The following is a 27,473-nucleotide window of genomic DNA, read 5'->3' on the forward strand; positions in this document are numbered from 1 at the left end:
AATACTATCTAGGCTGGACTACGGTAGCTCACTGTTGTTAGGGGTGAATCAAGCGGAGGCCTCTAGGCTCCAAAGAGTACAAAATGCCGCGGCACGAGCCATTGTGGGCCTTCCCAGACACTGTTCGGTGTCGGGCACCATCATGGCCTTGCATTGGCTCCCGGTCAGACAGCGAATCAAGTTCAAGGCGCTGTGTCTGGCCTTCAAAATTTTGAAAACTTCTTCGCCACCGGCACTTGTTACTCTGCTTACACCCTATGTGCCATCGAGATCTTTAAGATCGGAGGGTCTCCATTTGGCTGTCTGCCCACGCTTCAGGTTGAGCAGGATGGGTGGCCGTTCTTTTAGGGTTCTAGCGGCTGGCCTATGGAACTCGCTACCAGTCCACATTCGTGCTCTTGAGGATATGTTTGCCTTCAGGCAGGCCATTAAAACTTTCCTCTTTCCAGTTTCTGGCTAATCTTTTTAGTGTGTTATGTTATAGCATCTGTCAAAGCGCCAGGACGCCCCTTTGCTGGGGCAGCTGTGCGCTCTAGAAATTTTAATAACATAACATAACATAACACAAGGTCCTTGAGGTCACGGGGACCTTGGTAGAAAAAACTGGTGCAGGCCAACAAGCCCTTGAAGTTACTTGAGTGAAAGCGGATGTAGGATCCTTCCTCCCTCACTGCAGAGCCAGCAGGCAGCAGGACAGCACAGTAGAGCACAGTGAAAAGTGGCAGCCCTTCCTGGCATCACAGCAATCATCTTGTTGCAAGCCAACACAGCAGTGCAAAGGCAGAGTGGAGTACCTCCGGGCAGGGCAGCTCCTAAAAAACATGGGGTCCGAGCCCCTGTACTTATACTCCAAAATGTCTTTGTTCAAGAGGTGACTTCAAAAGAACCCTTTTATTTGTGCAAACACCACCTTTCAGCCCCAGCCCTGGTTCCGGACATCAGTAAGGGGTAAATCAGCCCTTTATGTGAGGGCAGTACACAGCCTATATAAATGTAAGCGACCCTGCCTCACTCTCTCCTAGCCCTGTACGTCTATCACTATGCAGATGCATCAAGCCCCTCCTATGTGATGGCTGTTGGAAAGTTTGCACATAGTGTAGCTGTCACTCTGCCCTAGACGTGGATTGGAATCATGCTGAAAAGCACATAGTGTTGCAAGCACAGAGAAATGCCCACTTTTTAAAGGTGGCATTTCTTAAATAGTAATGCAAAATCCACCTACAACAGTAAGAAAGATTTATCACTACCATTTGCAAAATACTACACATGGCAATGTTACTCCTTTCAGATCAGGAATTACAACTTAAACATATATAGGGAAATGCCCAATGCTCGCCTTTCAGATGAGTAGGCCTCACAGTAGTGAGAAACAAAATAGGCTGTTTGTCACTACCAGGACATGCCACACTGTAAAGGAATATATCCTACCCTTTATCCACACAGCACCCTGCACAAAGTGCTACCTAGGGCCTACCTTAGAAGTGACATATATGTAGAAAATCAGGAGTCTAAAGCTTGGGAGGTAGTTGTAAATGGCAAGTCAATGTAGCAGTAAACTCTGCATGCAGGCTCTGCAGGGGCAGGCCTGAGACAGTTTTGAAAAGCTACTTCTGTGGGTGGCACAGTCAGTGCTGCAGGCTCACTAGTTGCATTTAATTAACATGCATTGGGTATATAGGATATCACGGTACAAGGGACTTGCATGTAAAACAAATATGCCAAACAGGTGTAAACCAATCATACCATGTTTTAGGGTGAGAGTTTATGCACTTTACCACTGGTTAGCAGTGATAAAGTGCCCAGAGTACTACAGTCAACAAAAAGAGTGTCAGAAAAATAGGAGGAAGTAGGCCAATGGTTTGGGTATAAGCCAGCAAAAAGAGCCAGGTCTAGCAGCAGCCATAAGATGAGTTCCCTATGTCCAGGGCCCGATGGTGCCATCCAGGCATGGGACAGACTAAAAATAAGATGAAACAAAATAAACAGTGCTCTACCTCTCATCAAGCAGAGGCCTGTTCCTCCAGCACCCGAACCATGGGCAAGCTGGATGAGGGCTCTGTAACTTATCGAGGCTTATACAGCGACATCCAGCCATCAAGGAGAGTCCCTAGAACTGTCCCGCCACCTCATAGGCAGACCAGTAATTGGAGTGATGTATTACTGAATGAGTTCATTGAAGACAAGACAAGACATGAAGCCTTAGAAGCTCTCCCCGAGACAGCCGCAGGGGCTGCGAGCTAATACTGCTTTATTAGTATTTTAGGACAAGGAATTTGCATCTTTTAATCGTTTTTATTACTGACAGTAAAATTGTTGGAGCGCAATTTTAAATTGTACTTTGGGGGGCTTACAACTAGAATTAAGTGGGAAATTTACTTGAGGTACACTGACACTCTTATCACGCTCCCTCTTCTAGCCACCACCGACGCAGACGATTCCAGGCGTCGACCGGCGGTGGGCGCCATCTTAGGAGTAGCGGGGTCAGCGCTCTAGTCGCGCAGGACTCCCGCCCTCCCGTGATATTTAATCTGATTGTCTTTGAGGCCGCACTGCCTTAGAAGCTCTCCCCGAGACAGCTGCAGGGGCTGCAAGCTAATACTGCTTTATTAGTATTTTAGGACAAGGAATTTGCATCTTTTAATCGTTTTTATTACTGACAGTAAAATTGTTCGAGCGCAATTTTAAATTGTACTTTGGGGGGCTTACAACTAGAATTAAGTGGGAAATTTACTTGAGGTACACTGACACTCTTAACACGCTCCCTCTTCTAGCCACCACCGACGCAGACGATTCCAGGCGTCGAGCGGCGGTGGGTGCCATCTTAGGAGTAGCGGGGTCAGCGCTCTAGTCGCGCAGGACTCCCACCCTCCTTATACTATAATATGTGTGTTATAGCCAGACGGCGCAGCGGGCTGGCGCAGCGGGCGCGCCGGGCGCGCGCCGAAGCCGCGCCAAAGCCAAGCCCGTCTGCGCCCGTCCGAGCCTGGACCGAGCCCAGGGCCACCCCCCCTGCCTCACCAGGAGCACCAAGGTTGGTTTATTCCTCATATGACTTACATGCATTGAACAACACCTTCCATAACACACACGACCCACCGGTGTGTATCTATGTAGATCCTACTGGAGGTCCTTTCATGTGCACCTTGTGTAAAAACATCATACAAGACACACAGATACCTCCCAAACCAATACAGGCAGCACTAGTGAACGCGCGCTCACTACCTTGCCACAAGATTGAAATACTGGAACTGCTTGCTAGTCATGCTATCGACCTCTTGTTTCTGACCGAAACTTGGGGAGATGAAGCCTCGGGGCCAGATTTTAAAGCCGCTATGCCAGAGGATTATTGTGTCTATAGACAAGACCGCAAGGCACCAAAAAAAGGTGGTGGTATCGCCATAATTTATCGCAACACTCTGCGAGTAAAAGCTACTGACCTTAAACATGCGACATGTGAGGCCCTGGTATTTACTGTTTTGCTCAATACCAATCAATCATTCACGGGCACACTACTCTACCGTCCCCCAGGTTCTCGTAACGCTTTTTTGTCCCAACTTCATCAAATAAGTGAACTAGCTGCCGAACATAAATACTTCACTATATTGGGTGATTTCAACTTTCATTTAGAATCTCAGACGGACAAAGACACGGCCCAGCTCATCGTGGACCTATCTGCTGTAGAATTAGAACAACTGATAATGACTCCCACACATAAGGCAGGACACACGCTTGACGGTATTTTTTCCAACAACCCTCTTATTACCGTGAACAAAGTACTACCTCTTATTTGGTCTGACCACTCCGTTATACTTTTCGATATCAAAATCAAACCAAAGTCAGGTAAAAATGCTTCACATGACTCTCTTTTAACCACCAGAGATTGGCGAAACTTGGACTACAACCATCTTGATCTGATTCTCACCGATGCGTTTGTACACGCAGAGGGGGAAACAGACCCAAATATTGCGGCCGCCACTTACACTTCCATTCTGGAAAGGACGTTTCAAACTCTAGCTCCGCCCAGAATCTCCAAACGTAACAGAAAAATTCCTTCGGCTCCATGGTTCACAGAACAACTTAGGCTACAACGTCAATATTGCCGTAACTTAGAGCGTAACTGGCGCAAACATTACAAAACACCAGATAAAACAACCTATAAAGCTGCACTCCTTGATTATAGGCAGAAAATAGCCAGGGAAAAAAACATCTATTACACCACCCAAATAGACCAGGCGAAATGCAGCACGAAAAAGCTCTTTGATGTAGTGAACCACCTTGCAGAACCAGCTCACCCTCCTACTGAAATTTCACAAAGTTTATGTAACAAATTAGCTGACTATTTTTCAGATAAGGTCACCTCTATATTTAAGGACTTCACTCCCAACTCAAACATTATGTCCCCTATGAACACTCAACCAGAGCTGAACCCAGCTAATTTCATGGAATTCACTCAGGTACATTCTTACCGTATTCACAAACTTATCTTGTCTACCAAATCAGGTTCTCCTCTGGACCCTTGTCATCCCTCTGTACTTCATTCCATTCCAGACACTATTGTCTCACCATTGACTCACATCTGTAATACTATGTTCTCATCTGGCACATATCCTAATATCTGGAAAAATACTATAATAAAACCGTTACTTAAAAAGCCATCACTTGATCCATCTGAGTCCTCCAGCTACCGTCCCATCGCTTCATTGCCTTTCCCAGCTAAGATCTTCGAATCTGTCATGAATGAACAACTATCTGACTACATTCAAGCCAATGACCTATTAGATGACACTCAGTTCGGTTTTCGACAAGGTCATGGGACAGAAACGGCTCTGATCAAGGCTGCTGATGAAATTAGAACTACTATGGACAACGATGGCCAGGCTATTTTGATACTGTTAGACCTATCAGCGGCTTTCGACACGGTCGATCACTCTACTTTGATCGGCCGTGTCGAGGCCATCGGTATCAAACACAAGGCGAAGGACCTCATAGCTTCCTTCCTGGCTGATCGCAAACAGGCAGTGAAGATGGGTCCATTTACCTCACCAACATTCAAGCTCCCTTGCGGTGTCCCTCAGGGCTCCTCGCTAAGTCCGACCCTTTTCAACATTTATGTGTCGGACTTGGCGAGAGTAATAAAAGCGCATAACATCAGCCTGACTACATACGCCGATGATACTCAGTTGGTATTATCTATTCACAAAAACGGACCGACGATAGCGGCCAACTTTAAAGACGGTATGCGAGCCATTAGCAGTTGGATGGCTTCCAACTGCTTAAAACTTAACTCTGCTAAGACCGAAGTAATGCTGTTCGGTAAGGTCCAGCCTGCCTGGTCCCCATTGTGGTGGCCGGAAGAGATGGGCACTCCACCTGAATCGGTGGGCAAAGTGAGGAACTTGGGAGTTACATTCGATGATAAACTTCTTTTTCATCACCATGTGAATTCTGTTGTTTCATCGTCATTTAACATCCTGCGAAAAATTAAGAAGCTTTTGCCATACCTCCCTACCACAACAGGCAAAACTCTTATTTCAACTTTGGTGTTTTCTCGCACCGATTATTGTAACGCCCTCTTCCTCAATGCGCAGGAAAAAGTCATCTCCAAATTACAAATGATCCAGAACGCCTCTGCCAGAGTTCTACTTGGCCTTCCAAAATTTGCCTCTGTTACAAAACATTTGGCCCAACTACACTGGCTCCCTGTCAGAAGCCGTACTAAGTTTAAGTCCTTGTGTATTGTGTACAAGGCATTACACAACATGGGACCCAAATTTCTCAGAAATTCTTTAAAGCCCCTCCCAACTCGCAGAACGCTTCGTTCTAACACGACCCACCTGCTTCAATCCCCCAGAACAAGGAAAGTAAACTGGGGAGACAGACGCTTCAGTGTTGCAGAAGCAAGATTATGGAACTCCCTTCCTTTCATTATAAAATCTAGCCCCACATTGCTCACTTTCCGAAAGCAACTTAAGACTTGGTTGTTTTCTCAATGAGCCCTCAGTCCTTTAGACTCAGAATTTACTTGTCCTTAGGATACTGGTAGCATACATAGCTCTTAGCGCCGAGACACCCTTGGGTAATTGTAGCGCTTTAAAAGTTACATAAATAAATAAATAAATAAATAAGATGGGCCCTTCCACACCAATACTGAAACTCTTAAACTAGGGGGAGCAAATACAGTCTTCTGGTTGTGTGCATTACATTTGCCTCCTCTGCAAACCCAAGATATGACTGTTTGCATTTATTTGATAATATCTCTTCTGCAGAAGGTAGTATCTGGCTTGGGCTGGTCTTTCTTCTACGAGGTTGGAAAGTGAAGATCTCCCAAACCTCGAAGCAAAATCACCACCAGCCACACACGGACAGAGAACAGTGCTGGAGGAGTGGCGGAACAGAGAATAGAAGACAGGAAGGACGGAACTCTTTCAGCCAACCTCAAAGGCGACCATCCACCCTCTTCCCAACACAGTGTTTGGTGTGTGAATTCCATTTCTTCCTCAAATTATGGTACCAGTTTGCCCTGAAAGCAGGAGATGGGCTGGACGGGTGAGTATTTCAAGAGTGCTACGGCCCAAAGAGGGTCAAGTAGGATTCTGAACATGGGGCTGGAGGTAACCCCTGTAGAAAGCATATTTTTTTAGGTAATATTCTGTTAGGTAACAATTACTAATATAAACCTCTCATGGCTTTATTCTCTGGCTCAAAAATTTGTGGCTGTATTCTCTGGCACAACAATGTGATGGGTGGCTTCTAACCTGGTTCATTTCTGTAGTGTTCATATTCTCTACACAAAGGTGTTATCGTCGTATTCCTTTGAACAATAATGTCATCACCATATTTTGATGACTTTGTTATCTAGCACAACAGTTTGCTGTCTTACACGTTGTATGTGATTTCATAGAAAAACGATTTAATAGGATACCATTACTGAGAAACCATTTCACCTACACTCTTTAACCCGTTGCGTGCTCCCGTCAGCCGTTGGCCGACGCAAGCTCTACCTTCCTGGTGCTGCGTATGACCAACGGCCGACGTGACCACTTCATAGAACGCCCGGTAAACGGGTTAAAGGACATTTTCAGAATGAATGGCATTCAGCATTTCATAGAAACCAATTCATAGAATGCTCATTTGTCCGAAATTAGCTTTTGCAAACTTATTTTTTAAGGTCTAAACACAATGTTGCAGGTCTTATTTTCAGAAACAGTTTCTTAAGAGGGATTTATATCATGCTTGAATTTCAGGGAACATTATTTCAGATTTATATTGTTTACATTGTCACACAATTATTTTGGATGCTTTGAATTTGCTGACCCCTCTTCACCCCTAAATACAATTAATCCATGCCCCCTAAAACCTCTCACTACATCTAAACTCTAACTCATTCCTGAACCCTAAAATCCCTTTCTATTCCTCACTTCCACCCATCCTAGAAAACCAAATCCCCTCACTGCGCCTACACTACACCATTCCCTGACCGGTGAACCACTCCTGACCCTTTCCCTGCAGGCCCTTTCTACCCATACACTCCACCCATTACGGAACCATACGACCGCTCACTACCTCTTAACTTCACCAATTCCTGAACCCTAAAAACCCCTATCCATGCCTAAGTCCCACACATCTCTAACCCCATAAAATCCATCACCACACCCAAACTCCACTCATCCCTGAACCCTAGAAACCCTCACCACCCTTAAAAACACCCATCCATGAGCCCTGAAAAGTCCTTACTACCTCTAAACTCTACCCACCCCTGAATCCTGAAAATCCCTTACCACTTCAAATCTCCATACATCCACAAATCCTTCAAACCCCTCACCACCCTAAACTCCACCAAATCATGAGCCCTGAACAACCTTCACAACTCCTTTTTTTTTTTTTAAAGATTTTTATTAATGTTGACAGGATGACGGAAAAAGCAAAAAGAGCAAAAATCGACAAACATTCATAAGACATTCATGAGTAATTACAGAAAGATAACTTAGCGAAATTAAATATGTAAAAAACAAGTTAGTTATGGTGTGTAATCGTCGTGGTTAAAGTTGCTGTTACAATTTTAATGCATGAGAGTTTAACATTTAAACAATATAAAAATAAAATTCTGGTTTTAATCTATAAAGCTACCCCAAATTCTATCAAATTTTTTCAATGATCGTGCTCCCCTGAGATTGGCTAAAGCCAGCTCCATAGCATGTACCTCTGTTACCAGTGTCCACCACTTCCAAACCGTCGGGGTATCTAGATCAATCCAAGCCCTAGCTAAAGTTAGTTTGGCACATGAGAACAGTATAGTCGTTAAGGGGGATAGTGGAGTTGTGGATAGATTAAGATCTATCAGAACCGAAGCGGCCGTGATGGTGGGCAATGGGATATTTTTTACTCTTAGAACCCTCAGTATATCATCCCAAAAGCTCTTAAGTTTAGGGCATGAGTACAAGATATGAACTAGATTAGCTGCTACAGTCGAACATTTGGGACATTTAGTGCGACTGCTAAACGTGGGGTTCGGAGACCATCTAGCGATCCTTTCAGGTGTGTAGTAGAGCATACAGGTTGTTCGATATTGTTGTAGCCTAAGGCTAGATGAGCGTACCAGTTTGTTAATGTTAGTAAAAGAGTTCTCTATCTGCTTAGGCGTAACATTTAGATTTAATTGTATGCTCCATTTCAAGGCCAGTTTGTCGTTGTCATTTGTTTTGAATGTACTAAATATTCGATAAGCTTCACTAATAGTTGATTTATTCTTATTTGTATACCTGCACAACTCCTATACTCTACCCATCACTGAAACCTAAAACCCCTCAAGAGCCCCACATTCCACCATCCTTGCACCCTAAAACACCTCAGACCCCTCACCTCCCTGAAACGCCAGCCATTAAGGATCCCTAAAATAACCCTCACCACCCCTAAGCTCCTTCCATCCCTGAACCCTAAAAACTCCTAATGTACCTGAACTCTACCCCTCCTGACCCCTAAAATCCCTAATCACCCATAAGCATTACCCATTTCTGAATCCAAATACCCTCACTAGTCCTAAATTCCCCTCATGTTTACTGTAATTTTGGATTTTTCCTTAAAATTATCTTTCTTTTAATTTTTGATTTTTTTATATTTCCCTAAAATAGTTTTTCCTTAAAATTTGTTTTCCATTATTAAGTTTCCTCTAATATTTTTTCTCAGTCTTCATTTTTCTATTAATTCACATACATCAGTCTTATACACAATGCTGTAACCTCGTTCTCTGGCGCAATACCTGGTCAAGCTGAGTGGTTTTTATACAGCATAACATTTTGGATCGGACATATTTAACTTCGGAACAATCCACATATTTATATCCATCTGTTAGATAACAACTCGAACATAAAGTGAAAATGACAAAGGGTAAGGAACATACCTGCCAGCTTACTAAATAACTTCCCCATGCGAGGAGGGGGCGGGCCTTATGCCGAGAGCTATCTAAGAGGCACTCTGCCCCTCACCAAGCTCCCCGACCCCTCCCAAAACAAAACCAAAACAAAGGGTCATCGAGGCTGGCACCAATGTCCTGAGGTGTTTTCACACCTTTTATCCCCTCGCGTGCACGCATCTGACAACGGCCGTCACAAACAATACCTCAGTAGTACTGTGCACGTCTATTGGCCGACGCGGCCCCGCCTGTGCAGTAAAAAACCCAAACCGCAGCGGAATTTATGCCACGGTTAAGGGGTTAATGGACATCGGCTGTTTAAAGCCTTTGAAAATGAGCTGGAAATTCGCTGTTTACAGTGGTTTTCAGCTCGTTCTTCCTGCCACTGTGTGATTTCAGTACTCACTGGATAAGCATGTGAAGGGAGTCAAAATCGTGTGACACACGGTGACACCATGTGATGTTGGCAGGTACGAAGGAAGTTCAGTAGGAAAATATGTACTTTAAATATGGAAAGTGGAAAAAACATTATTGTGAATGTTTCTATGCATTTAGACATCCATGAAACCTAATCTAGAATCTTACCTGTAATCATGTTGCCACTACTAGCCCCTCAATGTGAGCCCTAAGGGAGGCCACCTAAACCTAATGATGCCTGTAACCTTAGCAGTAACCCTGGGATTCAGAGGATTCCTTACCCTGAGCTTTGCTTACGTGCCTTGTTTTATTCTATCCCAAATTCTAGGTCTACCCCAACTCCATTCCTACCTTTAACCTTAATCTGTACATGTTCCGTATGTACATTCTATTCCTATGCATAACCATAAGCATAAACAGCGCCTTACTCTAATCCATAGCCTAACCTTTGCTCTAATCCTAAAGCTAGTTCTAATCCATGAACTAACACATACCATAATCTAGATTAAGAGCTTTCCTGTACCCCAAGCCTTGTTTAAATACTTTGTATAAAAATATCCTGAATGCTAAGATTCTCTATTACCCTAGCCCTAATGACAACTGTAACCCTAACATGTACCCTTACCTTCACGCTATCCCAAGCGCAACAGTAAACATAAACCAAACCCGAAACATAACCTGCATCCACCTAAAGCCTACACTAATAATTCACTCTTGCCCTACTTCAGACCCTAGTTCTACTCTAGTAACTAACCCATTCTGTACTCTACTTCAAGAACTTTATTTTATTCTATCCTTAACCCCTTCTTTTTCCTTATCCAAAACCTAATCCTATATCTTTTTTTGAACAATTTTCAAGCAGTTTTCTTTCTCTTACCCTATTACCCTATGACTAATCAATTACGTCTCCAACACTAAATTAATCATGTCATTTTTTTAAGATCTTTCAAATTATGTTTTTCACTATATGTTTTTTTTTTTTAGTTTTCTCTCCTTTTGTTCCTTACTATTTGTTTCTGACTTTCTATTCACTTTCGATAAGGTGATTGATATGTGAACACCAGGTGACACAATAGCCATTCTGTTACATTGTGGCTTACATCTGCTGATATGATAGTAATTATAAAACAATAGTTTTTTAATAAAAATTTAGAAATATTCTGTAAAAGCATCTATCTCACACCCATGAGTCATCAAGGCACAAAGAATCCTTAACACCACTAATTACTCTCTTACGGAGAGAAAGCCTCATATCTACTTATTAATTTTCTAAAATCAAACTAGGTTAGAAGTACACTCACAAAACATGTATTCATCCCCCTCCCTCTCAATTATTCCTAAGACATGTGGGGTATAATATTATTCCTTTCTTGCTAGAGTGCCTACCATTGCAGAGTGTGAGGTGTTTATAACACTCTCAGAGACCCGGGAGGGCTTTATTTTTTATGTAATATGAAAATGCCATGGAACAGCCCCCTAACAGTGTCTAGGGACTCCCTTTCAATGAAAACTCACCTAGGAAGACAGACCTCAAAAAATGGTTGTTCATGTATTTACCAGTGAGTAGTCTATGGAAGAAGGGGAACATCCTTTACAACGCGGATGTTACCCCGCAGTACCGTTACAGCGCGTCTTTTACAACGCAAGTCGTAACCACGACTTGCGCTGGTGGGCGCTCAAGGATAAGGAATAGTAGAGTTACTATTCCAACACCTTCCCAACTGTACGTAGGCTGGTGTTGGAATAGTAAATTTAACTATTCCTAAGTCCGCACCCCTACAGCGCAAGTCGTGGTAACGACATGCGTTGTAAAAGACGCGTTGTAACGGTTTGCGTGGTAATACCACGCGTTGTACCGTCATACATCCATGGAAGAAGGACCATGCAAGTGAACCATCTAATGGAGTCGGGCATCTTCTAGTGAGTCGCCCCATAATACAGACCCACTAGTGAGAGGCACCAGCTCCAGTTAGACTTGCACCAGCGGAAAAGACCCAGGGCAATAGGGTTGCAATAAAATGTCCATGAGAAGTTGATCCACCTTCCTGCACCTTTCACCATTGAACTGGCACCTTTAACTAGTGCCCGGCAAACAGCCACTATATTAAAGGTGTAACCAAACCCCAATTTTACACATGCTATTTTAACTGTGACATTTATTGGGTATTAAATTAGAAAGGCAGTTTCTTCCACAGTGACAAGTGTCCCTGATCCAGTCCAAGTGAAGAGGGTCAGCCCTTCTGGGGGTTAATTGTGGGTTTGAGTTATTGGATAAGCCAGGAGAGGACATCCTGGTGGGACTAGAGTGTTAATGGTTCATGGTTCGATTACTGGCGGCATGTTAGCCCAGCACCTTGTGACTCTGGGCAATAGCTCGCTTAATCTTCCTGATGGCCCCCAGCGCCGGGACACCTCTCCGGAGGTAGCTGTGTGCTTTACAAATGCTAGTATTTCATTTCAGTTCATTTCAGTGTGGTGTTTTGTGGATGTTACATTGGTGTTCCCATACAACCAGCCATGGGTTTGTTGATGCAACACTCTATCCGCAAACATTTGTGCACATAAATTTGTCCCAAAATCTCAGTACTGGATAAATGAGAAATGTTTTCATTTCTCCATGGTTTCCTACTTTGAATGTGAGTTGCTCCTCCAGTACTAAAACAATTTCTTACAAAATGCACACACCATTGCTCTGATGTGCAAGGGTGTGTATGTTGGTGCATGACAGCTGAAAATGTGTCAGTGAGAGAGGAAACTAGCATCATATTCTGGTAGATACGCACTCTTCTGCCGTCTCACTTTCATACAACTGTAGTTGTGGCATTGAGTTGTGCAACATTTTTGTAACTAGGCCCTGATACCTGAAACCTGCCCTGAGTACTTGAGTGCCCACAGGAGTGACCAGGAGTGTTTCTTTACAGAACCAAGAACTGATTAGGAATTAGGGTGCCATTTAGAGTTTGACAAGTGGGTTACTCCATCACAATGTGACGTATATCCTGTCTGCCTTATTATAAAAGTTATGATAGATAGGATAGAATATAATTCATTTACAACAAAGAGGGCAGGGTATTAATCATTTTGTGATGGGTTAACCCACCCGCAATCTTAGAATCACTCCTTAGGGCCTGATTCTGATGCGTGTTGGAAAGCTTCCCGACTGAATCGGTTTGGAAATGGTTTCTGATCCACTTGGATTGGGAGAGTCCGACTGACGGAGTACGATGCATCCGGATGCTTCCAGATACAAGTTGGTTGGACTCCCATTGACTTCAATGGGAGCATATGTTCCTAACCGCATCATAATTGGGCCCTGGGTCGGGAAGACATGTTCCCAATCTGATTTGGAAGGAGCAAATGCCATTAGGAGGCCTTCCTAACCGCATCAGAATCAGGCCCTTAGTCATATTTCTGCCTCCAAGTGACCGGGCGAGGTTCTGAGGGTTCTTCTGGAAGGACGCACCCTCATTGTACAAGATATCCAGGTTTGTCCAGCTCAGAGCGTTTTTGTTACAAAGAAGACGGCTTCAATAGGACCCCTTCTAGTGAATGCATCTGGTCTTGTGAAGCCCGGCCCAGGTTTGGCTTCCAGACTTGCACTTCTGGATGATTTGAAGATCCAAAAAAGTGACTGGGTCTGAAGGCAAAGCCTTTCTTTGGCATGGAGTGGATATGGAACCTATTACCCCTTTATGAGGCTTTGACTAAAGCAGCAAAACTGAAGACTTCAGAGGGATTTCAATGAGGATGCCTCTGACTTGGAGGTACCTTCATCACTTTAAACTTGGAGCTCCTGAAAACTAGGTTAAAAGGAAAAACTTTAACCTGCATTACCTGCTGTCCTACCCCATGTAATTTTTGCATCGATTGTGAACTCAAATTGTACCTATAACCTGGTCAACCGCATAATGTGACTTTTAATTACTGCTTTTTGTTTTCTTGCTGTTTCTCGCCTCAAAAAATGAAAAAGAAATCATATTTACATCCAATTTCAATAGTTTTGGTGTCTTATGCTTTTTTTTTTTTTTTTTTTAATTTTTATTTTGCAGTATATCAGAGGAAACAAGAGGGGTAGGGAAACAGTAAGAGGGGAATCAGAAAGAAAGAGAGAAAGACAGGCGACATACCGCCACAAAACCCACACAGGGGGAGCAAAAATAGGGAGGGAATCATTCGAAGAAGAAGGGCATCAAAGCTCCAAAGTCCACAAGAAGCTGGCAATAGTCCAACAAAGCAACGGGGAAGAGTCCACTCAGGTCAGTTCCTAGCCCAGGATAGACATCGCAACAGTGGACTCAGTACCCGCAGACAGTAAGAACAGCCCAAACTCCTTCCAAGGCCCAGTAGCCATCCCCAGTCAGAGCCAGTCGCAACTAAAGAAGAAACTCAAGACAATGTCCCCAACAATCCCCCCACCCTCGTCCCTCCCCAACATCACCCTCCCCCCAGTGGCAGCGACCAGCAAGCACCCACCGCAATACAGATATTCTTGCAATCATATTTGGAAGAGATGAAGGGACCGCAGCGTTGAAGGACACACAGCCGAAGGCAGGCCTCGGGACAGAAATCGCACAAGCGGGCCCCAGTTGTACACAAAGTTCTTAAAATTCCCCAGAAAGATGTCAGAGAGGCGTTCCATGCTCAACAGACGCCACAATCGGGCATGCCACAAGGAAATAGCGGGGGCATTTGGGGACTTCCACGCAGCTGCTAGAGTCATCTTAGCCGCACCCAGACACAACCACATAACACGCTTATCCGCCCTAGTCTGGTGTTCGAGCAGTGGGTCCCTAAGCCCCAGTAAGACAAAAGCCATGGAGTCCGGGATCGGATAACCCAAAATGTCTTTTATGTGGGATAGGATCTCAGCCCAGAATGGCTTGATGGTGGGGCATTCCCACCATATATGGCTAAAGTCTCCCAACATCCCACAGCCCCGCCAACACCTATCTGAAGCAGTGGGAAATATGCGATGCAATTTAGAGGGATAAAGGTACCAGTCAAAGATGAGTTTCATATGTGCCTCTCTAAGGTCAGTAGAGTGATTGTGCGCCATCACGTCCCTCCATAGGCCCTGCCACTCACTAGTAGAAATGTCCCTCCCCAATGTAAGTTCCCAATGGTCTTGATATCTCGGCCGTGGTGTCACGGCAGAGTCCAGCAATAATTTGTACAGGAAAGAAATCGTTCCCCTCATGGTGGAGGTACGAAGAAGGAAGGACTCAAATTTCGACAAGGGTCTGGTAGCAGCGTCCACTACAGCAGGCGACGTCGCCCAGTGCAGGAGCTGGAGATGTCTGAAGCGTTCCGTTGGAAGAACGCCATAGTCCCGCATACAGTTGTGGAAAGTGAGGGGCTCGACGCCATGGAACAAGTGGGTGAGGGCTCTACAGCCACCCTCCCTCCATGCTTCAAAGGGACCGTCCGTCAGAGCCGGGGGAAAGGCCGGGTTGAAATGAATCGGGGTGAATGGGGACGGGAATGTGGTCCAACGGTCATCGCCGCTCACCGTGTCCCAGACCTTCAACACTGTGCTCGTGGGAGTGCTAATGTAAGCATTTTTGGGCCGGTCTGCTTTAGGCTTCCAGGCCAGATCCCAGATGGAGCGGCCCACAACGCTCCGATCCATGTGGAGCCAATGCTTTTCCGACAGTTGTTGGGACCACTCCACGATGATCCTCAGTTGAGCGGCCTTGTAGTACAAATGCATGTCCGGAAAGCCAACCCCCCCCTCCAAGCGTGGGCGCCGCAGGACCGAAAATGGAAGCCGTGCTCGACCACCCTGCCAGACATATCTCAGCATCACGGTCTTCAATCGACGGAAGTAGTCTAGCCCTATCGAAATAGGCAAAGTCTGAAACAAGTACAACAATTTGGGAAGGAGCACCATTTTAAGGGCGTGTATCCTACCCAGCCATGAGATAAATTTAGGCTTCCAACGGTCCAGCTCAGTCCGAAAGGAAGACAACATCGGCGGGAAGTTAGCGTGGAACAGGGCATTCACGGTGGAAGTCAGACGTACGCCCAGGTAGAGCAAGGACTCCGTCGCCCAAGCGAGTGGAGTAAGCAGCCGGGTCCGTTGCACCTCCCCGCCGACAAGGTCAGATTTAGGATGTAGGATTTATCGAAATTAACCTTGAAGCCCGCTACTTCCTCGTAGGCAGAGAGTACCGAGTGGACATGCGGTAGTGACAGCTCTGGGTCCCTGATGGACAACAGGACGTCGTCAGCAAAGAGCGAGATCTTATGCTGCTCGCCTGTAAAGGGAAGTCCTAGAATCCTCTCGTCCTCCCGCACCGCCAACGCTAACGGCTCTATACTAAGGGCAAAAAGTAGGGGCGAAAGGGGACATCCCTGGCGCATCCCCCGGGAATGGTGAAAACTCGCGGACCTGTGGCCGTTGACCAACACACGAGAGGTAGGGCCACTGTAGTTGGCCTCAATCATCCGTATGAAAAGGGGGGAGAACCCGAAGGCCACTAGCGTCTGATGCAAAAACCCCCAGTCGACGCGGTCGAAAGCCTTCTCCGCGTCGAGCCCCACTAGCACCGCGGGTATGCAAAATCGTTCCGCCTTTTCTATGAGATGTACGACGCGGCGCAGGTTATCATGAGTCTGCCTGCCCTTAATAAACCCAGATTGATCAGGATGGATGAGGGCAGGCATCAGATCCTGCAGTCTACCCGCCAGAATAGAGGAGTACAGCTTGGCGTCCAAATTATAGTGTGCTATCGGGCGGTAAGATGCACAAAAAGTAGGGTCCTTCCCCGGCTTGGGGATAATAGTGATCAATGCTTCGGCCATAGAGTCCGCGGTCCTACCATCAACCGCCATTGCGTTGAAGAGGGAGACTAAGTAGTCGCAAACTTCAGAGGCGAACGTTTTGTAAAAGAGGGCCGTGTAGCCGTCAGGCCCTGGGGCCTTGTGCATCTTCAGGCTTTTAATGGCATCTAAGACCTCCTCCCGGGTGATGGGGGAGGACAGGAAGTCATTCCATTCTTTAGAGACTTTCGGTAGAGGCAGACCTACCAGGAATTCGGATTGTGCTCCCGGATCAAGAGCGTCACTCGAGTAGAGCGCTGCATAGAAGCGTCCGAATATGGATGCCTTGTCCGCATCTCTATGCTGTACAAAGCCCGCCTGGTCGCGAATTCCCCCTATATAATCTTTCTCGCGTTTGTCCCGGAGTTGCCGGGCAAGATGGCGCCCGATCTTGTTGCCCTGGGAGTAGGAGGTGCGCCTAAGTCGCAGAAGAGTAAACTCCGCCCTGTTATTATAATGGGCCCTCAGTTTCCCTCGCACCGCCGTCAGGGGGCGCAGAGTTACCCTGGAGGGGTTCTCCTTGTGGGCCTGTTCCAAAGAGGCCAGTTCCGATTCAAGAGCTTCCCTCTCCTTGCGCCTCAGCTTGTTCAGATTCGCGTTGAGGGCGAGGCACGTGCCGCTTAAAGAGGCCTTGCACGCGTCCCATGTGGTATACACCGATGTGTCCGCAGGAGGATTGAGGAGAAAAAATTCACCAATAGCCTTGCGTAAGACCTTACAGGACCCCTCATCGCGCACCAGAGCTGCCGGGAAGTACCCCTTACGCCAACCATCCCCCCCGGGGGCCCAATGTAGACCCAGGACCACGAGACTATGGACCGATAGCGAGAGTGGAAAGATAGTAGCCAACTGTATGTCCCCCCGAAGAGCCTGACTAACCAAGATATAGTCAATGCGGGAGTATGACTGATGCACGTTGGAAAAGAAGGTGTAATCCCTGGTCTGAGCATGGGTAAAGCGCCAACTGTCGATCATTCCCATATCACCTAACTGCCGTGTAGTTTCGTCTGAGAAGACGCCAGTGTCTGCCCTGCGGGCCCCAGAACTATCTACACTCCTATCCCATACCATATTGAAATCACCCAATAAGAGTAAGTGACCCTCCACAAAATCCCCCAACTTGTTCAGCAGACCCTGCAGAAAGCCATTCTGTCCCGCATTAGGGGCGTACAATACAGCAAAAGTACACAGGCGGCCATGCAACAATCCCTTCACCAGCAGCCATCGGCCCTCCTTATCCACACTCACTCCCTTGGGCTGAAAATGCAGAGAAGCCCGGAAGAGCAGGGCCACCCCTCTATGCTTCGAGGTCGCAGATGCCCTGTAGATAAGAGGGAACTGCCTATGACGAAGCCTCAACTCATCCCTCCTAGCTAGATGGGTTTCCTGGAGAGCCACCACATCCAAGTGGTGATCCACCACGTACTTCCAGAGTTTCTGCCGCTTCTGCGGGGAGTTAAGGCCCTTCACATTCCAAGTTCCTACGCTGATAGGCATAAGGGACAAAAAAGACTCCACGCCGTGCACACCCCTAAACAGCCACGGTGCCCGCACCGGTCCTGCACACGCATCTGAGCCCACTCCCAAGGAAGAGAGGCAGACACAAGGACTCGAGGGAAGGGTCCCATATGAAATATAGGAGGGAATATCAACAAAGGCACCTTCAGCACACAATCATTACACACTGTCGCCGCCACCACCCCCCGACCCCCATCCCCAACCCCAACCGCCCTGCCATGACATCCACAGTTAAAGCGCTAACAAACCCACCTCCCACCCCCCCAGAACAAAGAACAACAAAGTGCAACTCAAGGCACTGAACCTGAACCTCGCGGTCTTCAGTTCCAGCAGGTCAAGGTTCGGAAGTCCCCTACCGGACTGGAATTGGGGCAGGGGTGTCAACTCGGTGACCCCCAGGTCCAAGGTCCGGGGTGTCTTCTCCAAAAGTACCATTATACCCCGGGGACCTCAGGCCAAGAGCCCCTCTGACGCCATGCCATGATGTCGGGGTCATGCTGCTCCAGAGCTCGCCTGGGAATCCGTCGCGGTGGCGGAGGCCACCGACGCCACAGCGGCCCCTCTTTCCTGCTCTCTAGTCGCTGGGTCCGGTCGTTGCCGCTCTGGGGACGGGCCCACCCTGTGCCAGGAAGAAGAGCGACGCCTCCTACGGAACGGTGAGCTGCGAGCCTCCTGAGACGGTTCCTCCTCCTCGATGCCCAGGAGATCCTTCGCCACCCGCAGGGAATTGATCTGCCTCAGCCTGTTCTCCCACCGAAAGATAATCCGGAAAGGATGACCCCAGGAGTAGGATACCCCGCGCTCCCGGAGGAAGGCGGTCACAGGCCGGAAGTCCCTTCGTTTCTGTAAGGTAGTCGCTGCAAGGTCCTGGTAAAGCTGGGGGCAATGGCCCCTAAATTGCAATGAGGTGATAGTCCTAGCTTTCCTCAGAATCCTCTCCTTGACCTGAAAGTCGTGCACACAGACGAGGATATCTGGCGGCGGGCCCCCTCTCCTTCTAGGCAGCCCCACTCTATGCACTCTGTCCATCTGGATGTCCCGCAGCTCTTCATCCTCTAAGATCTGAAGAAACAAGGCCTGGACGTATCCACGCAGGTCCCCCGATTCACCATCCCACGGTACCGCCTTAATGCGAATGTTATTTCTCCTGGAGCGGTTCTCCAAGTCTTCTGCGTGGGTTTGCAAATCCAGATTCTGCTCCGTGAGCCGTATGACGTCCTGCTGGAGCTGGTGCACATCATTTGCCATGTTAAGGTCATGGTCCTCCAGCGTCGCCACCCTTTCGCCAATCCCATCTACGTCCCTCCTCACCTCCCGGAGGTCTGATGCCAACTGTGTTCTTAGTTCGGAGATGTCCTCTTTAATAGTCGCGAAAAGCTCTTTCATGAACGCTTTAGTCGCTGGTGCCTCATCATCTGATTGTCTGGAGGACCCGCTGGCGCCAGGCGACGCTGGTTGCTGCGATGACTTGGAGGTCCCCTCCTTCACCGTCTTCCCCACCCTGCGCTGTGAATTGGACATGGCCGCGAAGTGCCGCCGCACTCCCACCTCCAGGCCCCAGGTAGGTGCAGCCGGGAGGACGAGGCTCAGGACAGTGACCCCCGGGGTCGGGACACTCCGTTAGCAGTGCTGCGTCACTCCCCCAAGAGTGCCCGCTGAGCCGCCAGTGCCGCGGGCACCGGGAGTTCCCTCCAATTCGGGTAGCAGGCAACAGTCGGCAAGAACCTCACCCCGATGCTGGCGTCCGGCACAGAGCCCTCGGGACCCCTTCGTTTGCGCCCTCGCTGAGATCCAGGCCTAGGGACCCTCAGGACCAGCCCTCCAAAGTTCGCTATGCAGGGCCCTTCCGTAAGAGAGTCCCGTGTGCCTTCGCATGAGGAGATCGCCCCTCGGGCGGCCGAGTACCTTGGCACCCCACAATCCGGTCTCCGTGCTCTTCAGTGGCGGCCCCCCTGCTAATACTGGGCCAGAGAGGTACTACCACGGACCAATTAAGCAGCCAGGTGACGGTGCGAGAAGGCCGCGTCGCGCGCCCCCCAGCTAGGAGGCAGCCAAGAAAGTGTAGCGCCGAGCGCCCTCCAGGGACTCTCCAAAATGGCGCCGCCGGCTTGCCCTCCGAGTCCGCTTATCCCAGGCAGCAAAGCGTCCCGGTCGCTGGGACCATTCAATGTGCCCCCTCGATCAAGCAGCAACTGTTATAGGCAGCCTACCCTGGTCGCAGACTGCAGGGAGACCGAGAGAGCTCCCCCGGTGTCACCAGCCAAGCCTCCGCCCATCCAGTCCAGGGCGCCTCTCCTGATCTTCCCCCGGGCCAGGCCTTCCGTTGCAGCGGCACACCTCACGCCCTCCTCCGGCTCCGCTCACCCCTCCGTTGCTCCGGCTCACCTCCGACGCGTCCCGGTGGTGGGTCAGCCAATCGCGCGTCCAGCCGGGCTATCTCCGCCGGCACTCGGCCAGCCAGGCCACGGGCTCTCACTGTCGGCGTCGCCGTGTCCTCTCACCACACCGCACCGAGGTCAGCGTCTCTGCGGGAATGGTGCGTCCCGCTACAGTCAGGACCCAGCCGGGATCGGCAGCACTGATCGGGTCCACAAAGGCCAGGCTCCGTTTAGGCCAAGGTCGGACCTCCCAGCACTCGAGGCCGCTGCTTCACAGGCCGCAGCCCGGATCCGCGCTACAGGGCGCCGCAGGCTCCAAATCGCCCCTCTGGCGGCACCGGAGCACTCCGCCAGCCTTCACATCCAGCTAGTGCCGAGCAGCACGCCAGGGACCCCGCTATTCGAAGCAATTTCGGTGCGGCGTCGGAGAGGCTCAGAGATGCGTCCTACTCCGACGCCATCTTGGCCACGCCCCTCGTGTCTTATGCTTTTTAAAGTCATCTTGATCTTTTATGTTGGTTTGGCAATGTTATTGTGTTGGATTCCTGTCTTTAAAAATGTTTAATGCTGCTTCAGCTAAACATGCAGGGAAAGATTTACTTACATTTCATGCAACACAAGACAGCAGGCAAAGTTACTGCACTGTACTATGTGATAGGGAAAACAGCAATATATGCCCAATTTCTACTACAATTGGGACATTTTTGCTGTCTCCTTGCACAGAAGAACTTTGTGCAACTGAGTGACAATGCAAGCACCGTTGCACCATACTCCAAAAGTGTCTGTGTTACAGGTAGGATTGTTTTTGTGCAGGAAGCTGCACCTCCTGCAAAGAAACAATCCTTAGGAAGCATATTCCTCTATCTATGTGGGCAGCATTTTGCAGCACCCATAGGAAGAGGAAGTAACAAGGAAATATAAAGATATTTCTCCTCGTTATGCACGCTTCAGGGAAATGTAGATTCCAGACTCAGTCCCAGGTTTACTAGCTTCAGTAAATCTTGGAATGCACCAAAATCCATGGGTGGATGCGTGGGAACGCCCGTGCTCCACCTAGGGAACGCATCCCTGATACAGATTAACACAAGCGAGAGCCACACACTGCCCAGCATGGCTTTGACCACAAAGTGGCCGTGCCGTAAAAGTGACGCAACTCCAATGCAAAACCTTAGTAAATCTGCCCGCATTTCTTTGTGGCACTACCGGCTGTTTGTACCATTGTTACCAGTGACGTGTCAGAGATCCTCATATACTTGTGTTGTGAACTAACCGGATTGTGTTTCCTTGATTAGGAGGACCTTCTTCCTAAATGCAATGTCTGACAATCCCCCTGTGACATCAGATACGTGCATACCTACGTACCATCGCTGCACCGTTCACCTACCTGCTTCGGAGTGTCTTTCATTTGCAGTACATTGGGGTCTCCTGCATTAGGGGAAAGGAAAAGAGAGTGAGACATTGTACAAGGGATCTAGTGATTTATAAAGCTGAAGAGCACATCCACCTCTGAAGAGTACATGAGAGAACTGGGGACATTAGCATCATAAGCAGTGTGAGTGATGGTAACCAGAATCATGCAGGGACACAGACATCTCAGAGTGTAGGGCAGCTGCTGGGGCACAGCCAGGACCCTGGCAGAGTGATGCCGGCAGCCATGACCCTGGCAGAGTGATGCCGGCAGCCATGACCCTGGCAGAGTGATGCAGGAAGCCATGACCCTGGCAGAATGATGCAGGCAGCCATGACCCTGGCAGAGGGATGCAGACAGCCATGACCCTGGCAGAGTGATGCAGGCAGCCATGACCCTGGCAGAGAGATGCAGACAGCCATGACCCTGGCAGAGTGATGCAGACAGCCATGACCCTGGCAGAGAGATGCCGGCAGCCATGACCCTGGCAGAGTGATGCAGGCAGCCATGACCCTGGCAGAGGGATGCAGACAGCCATGACCCTGGCAGAGTGATGCAGGCAGCCATGACCCTGGCAAAGTGATGCAGACAGCCATGACCCTGGCAGAGTGATGCAGGCAGCCATGACCCTGGCAGAGTGATGCAGACTGCCATGACCCTGGCAGAGTGATGCAGGAAGCCATGACCCTGGCAGAGTAATGCAGGAAGCCATGACCCTGGCAGAGTGATGCAGACAGCCATGACCCAGGCAGAGTGATGCAGGCAGCCTTGACCCCGGCAGAGTGATGCAGGCAGCCATGACCCTGGCAGAGTGATGCAGACAGCCATGACCTTGGCAGAGCGATGCAGGCAGCCATGACCCTGGTAGAGCGATGCAGGAAGCCATGACCCTGGCAGAGTGATGCAGGAAGCCATGACGCTGGCAGAGTGATGCAGACAGCCATGACCCTGGCAGAGTAATGCAGGAAGCCATGACCCTGGCAGAGTGATGCAGACAGCCATGACCCAGGCAGAGTGATGCAGGCAGCCATGACCCTGACAGAGTGATGCAGGCAGCCATGACCCTGGCAGAGTGATGCAGCCAGCCATGAACCTGACAGACACCACAAGGAGTCTAAAGACAAGGACACAGAGCACCCAGAAGCCCTTCGTGGGACTGAGTCCTCTCTGCACCGTCAATCCCAGACGAGTTGCCTTCACCCCTCTTATTTTTCAGAATCCATTTTTGTTGGCCTTACACAAAAGCTACATTTTGCCTAATCAAATTGACAGTGTAAAACTGCATACAGGCTGTCATGGCAGACCTGAGACATGTTTTAGAGGGCTATTTAAGTACGTGGCACATTAAGTGCCACAGGCCCAGCAGTGGCATTTAATTGATAGGACTTGGGTACATGTAGTACCACTTTACTGCGGGAAACATCCTTTACGACGCAACTTTTACCATGCAGTGCCTTTACAACGCAGGTTTTTCAACGCAAGTCATTACAACGAATTGCGCTGGGGGGCCCTCTAAGATAGGTAAAATTTGTATTTACTATCCAACACCTTCCCTACTATCCACGGGGACTGGAGTTGGAATAGTAAATTAAACTATTCACTATCCAGCACACCCCAACGCAAGTCGTTGTAACGACATGCGTTGAAAAACCTGCGTTGTAAAGGCATGCGTAGTAAAAGCATGCGTTGTAACAACGTACATCCCTTTACTACGGTCTATCAGGTAAATTAAATGTGACAATTGGATGTAAGCTAATTTTACCATGTTTAAAGGACTGAGCACAAGACTGTAGCACTGGTTAGCAGTGGTAAAGTTCAGAGAGTCAGTCCTAAGGCCAACAAAAAGGAAATTTCATCCAACAGAAGGGGAGAAGGCAAATGTTTGCGAGAAGACCACACCAAAGGCTGTCAAGTCTAACACTGACGAATGTGATAAATTAAAAAATCATGCATTTGTAAAAAAAACAGCAATGCAGATTATTAAAGGAAGAAAGTATATATCACAAGAAAACACAGGTGTCAGCACAAATATTCTACCTAAATATATTTTTGGTTGGACCTTTTACCCACAAGAAATTTTGCGTAAAGTCCACACATTTTGCAGCCTTTCAAAGCTATAAATTTCACACAACTTTCTTACTAGGTGTGGACCCAGAACAACAGTACGTGGCCTGTTCTTCTACAATGCCATTGAAAGTAACGCTCTGCTCTAGGCACATGAGAAGCACCCCTCACTCTGCAGACTTGAAGAAGTTTGAGCACACCACCCCAATCACTGAAGGAACTGCAGTGACCCCTCCATTGAAGCCCCATCTCTTGAAGGAGCTCTCTCGCCCACATCATAGGACCTTCCCTGGGTCCTGGCTCCCTGTAGATGACACTTCATTCTACTGTTGGCCTGCGCTCTGGCGACCCAGCAAGTATTGCGCAATACAGATTCCAATGCATGGATATATACACACGCGCCCAGCCTCATCTATGGATTTACATTCCCACAGTCATAGGATTTACCCTCCATCATCGCAGAGCAGGAGGTCTCCTAGATGAAGATGATAACATGATCTATTCACACAAATGTGCCTCACGTGACTAGGTAAATAGTTTGACGTTTGTAAGGTTCGGATGTATGTCATTACCACGCATGCTTTTTACAACGCATGCCTTTACCACGCAACTTTCACAACGCAAGTCGTTACAACGACTTGCGTTGGGGGGTGCTGGATAGTGAATAGTTTAATTTACTATTCCAACTCCAGTCCTCGTGGATAGTAGGGAAGGTTTTGGATAGTAAATTAACTATTCCCTATCCTAGAGCGCCCCCCAGCGCAAGTCGTTGTAACGACTTGCGTTGTAAAAGTTGCGTGGTAAAAGTATTGGTTGTAAAAGTTGCGTTGTAAACGCTGTTCCCCGTAAGGTTCATAACTCAAAAGGGTCTTTCTAAGGCTAAGGACTTTGTGTATGTTTTGTTTCAAGTTTACATTTGCTCTAAAATTGAGTTTATGAATAGAGAATCGAGGTGGGTGAACATTTCGCTCCCCCGGCAGAGTTCCCAGAGTTTTGCGCGGAGTTCTGATAAACTCCGTGGTGCAGAGCAGTGTTTTTTCTCTCACTCAGTTTGCCAACATTAAGTTGGTGAGCAAGAGAAATCGCGTGCGAGACCACCTCCCGGTGAGATTTCTGAACACGTGTGGTTGCAGCAGGTCACTACCGCTTGTGTTGAGAAAGCTGCCGCTCTCGTTGAAGAAGCTGACGCTCAAGCAGAAAATCTACTCGAGTGGCAGAAAGAAGCAGCGCTCTCTGGCACTCTGTGAGATGCCGTTTGTGCTAAATTTACAGCATGGGAGAAACTCCTGGCGCAAAAAATCAGCACAAACAGCACAACGTATCAAACTCCGCTGCACACGCAACTCTGCGTCGTGCGGTGGAGTTTTTAAGAGACTTCGCTAAGCTCCGTGTAGCGTGACTCTGGGTGCCTGGGTGTCATTTGGAACGCTGATCTCCAAAGACGCCTCATGGGAGCGCTCCATAGGATGGGAATCCACCTATAGAAGGACTGCTTGTGGGACATGATCACATGGAGGGCATGTGTTGGGCAATAGGTAAAAGGTGGTTCATCCTCTGCTGGGGGATTCAGAGGTTCTGGGATCTGCAGTCCTTACATGGATAGAAGGGCCTCTGAGGGAGGTCTTGTAATTCAGATCTTCTGGGGTCCAACTATGACGTCACGCCAAGGCCATGTACATATCTGCAAGCAAGTTTAACACTGACAGAAACCTGCAAAGAACAGTTAGACATTCGAGTTTGTCCACTTATTAATGGTGGCTTTACATGTTGGCGGAAGACTGGTGCAGGGGAACAGCACACACCCTGGACTTACTTTCAAAACTTTACAGACAGGAAGTATTTGAGCTTTGTAAAATATGTTCAAACAACTGTTAGAACTGAACAATACAGTCATATTACAATTGCTTTGTCACCCACTCTCAGACAGCCAATCAATGACCTTCTTTTAGGGTCATTGACTCTCTGCACCCTTTCAGTCATTGGCCTCTCTCCAGAGGGTTCACCTCCAGATGTGAGGGGTCTTATTCTGCATCTCAATCTATTTCACACTCTCGTCTCATAACAACAATATGGAATGAAAGAGGAACGTACCTGACTCATTCCTGGCAAGGTCCAAGTTGGAAGGAAAAACAAATAGATTATTAGCAGTGAGAATGAATGACTTATTTAACTGTAAATAAGTTTCTCTATATATAAAAGTATTTGAATATGTCATCCCCCGCCATTTCATATCTCCTTCCTGGGACAGAGACCAGGAGACAATAAGAAGAGACACATCAGTGACATCAGGAGAGGCAGAGGAGGGGACCACAGCAAGGAGTGATGGAGGAGTGAAAAGAGAAGGCAGGAGGGATAGAAACCAAGGGCCCGATGTAGGTAAATGGCATTTACCGGTTCGTAAATACCGCATTTTACCGATTCGGTATTTACAAATCGGTAAATGCAATGTAGGTATATTTACCAAATCTTTTACCGAATCTGTAACATTCGGTAATTACCGAATCGGTATTTACCGATTTGGTAATTGCCATTGAATCGGTAAATACCGATTCGGTAAAATTACCGAATTTACAAGGGGGACAGGGTGTCACTTTGACACCCTGTTGCACCCCTGATTCTGGCTTGTGTGCCATGTGACACACATACATGCCCTCAGGGCATGTCTGTGTGCCACATGGCACAGGTGTACATGCACATATGTGCATGTACACAGGAATTCGTTATTTACCATGCAATAGTATTACATGGTAAATAACAAATTCTTAGGGGTCTGTGGCACTGTTTTCAGTGCCACCTACATATAGATTGACCCATTCTGTAAATTTACCGATTCTGTAAAATATAGGCCCCCTACATCTCAATCCCCAAATACCGGTCAGTAACGGCCGAAATCGGCCATTACCGACCGGTATTTGATGACCTACATCTGGCCTCAAGAGAGAGGAACACAAAGAGCAGAGGACGAGAGTGAGGAAAATAATGAAGAAATGTAAGAAGGGACAGTGAGCAGAAGGTTGACTGGGATCGGGGAGCAAGGACTAAAACTCAGGGGTGTAGAGAGGTGGGGGAGACAAACATGTTTTTGAGGGGTGTAGAACACCCACAACTTCTCCCTCCTCCCTCCCCCAGGGTGTGTATTGTTTGGCCTCAGTGCCACTTAAGGTTTGTTACTCAACCCCATCTGCAGGAGCTTTAACCCAAAACTGAAGAACAAATGTGTTTTTAATTCTCATGTTGGTACATCAGCTGTAAGTGGACACAAAAGTTTTGCACAGCTGTACAATGCCCATTTCTCTGCTGAAAGGAGATGTTTCCCCGCTTACATCAACAAAAGGTAACAAGCATTGCCTGTTTCTTTATGATAACTGAATATCCCTTCTTTTCTACCTTTCCTTCTGAAAATGCGACAATCTTAACATTTGCATCGAATTCATAACTACGTATAATGAAACGAATA

At 47.8% G+C, this 27,473-nt stretch overlaps 1 long non-coding RNA gene across 1 annotated transcript in view; it reads right to left on the reverse strand.

Moving 5' to 3' along the window:
* Positions 1-22,034, reverse strand: part of LOC144767952 (uncharacterized) — a 30,346-nt gene extending 8,312 nt beyond the window's left edge. Inside the window, exon 1 of the long non-coding RNA XR_013598394.1 lies at positions 21,929-22,034. This is a non-coding gene — a long non-coding RNA (uncharacterized LOC144767952). The remainder of the gene's footprint in view (positions 1-21,928) is intronic.
* Between the last annotated feature and the right edge of the window lie 5,439 nt (positions 22,035-27,473).

This window comes from Lissotriton helveticus, chromosome 7, assembly GCF_964261635.1.
Source record: "Lissotriton helveticus chromosome 7, aLisHel1.1, whole genome shotgun sequence".
Classification (NCBI taxonomy): Eukaryota; Metazoa; Chordata; class Amphibia; order Caudata; family Salamandridae; genus Lissotriton; species Lissotriton helveticus.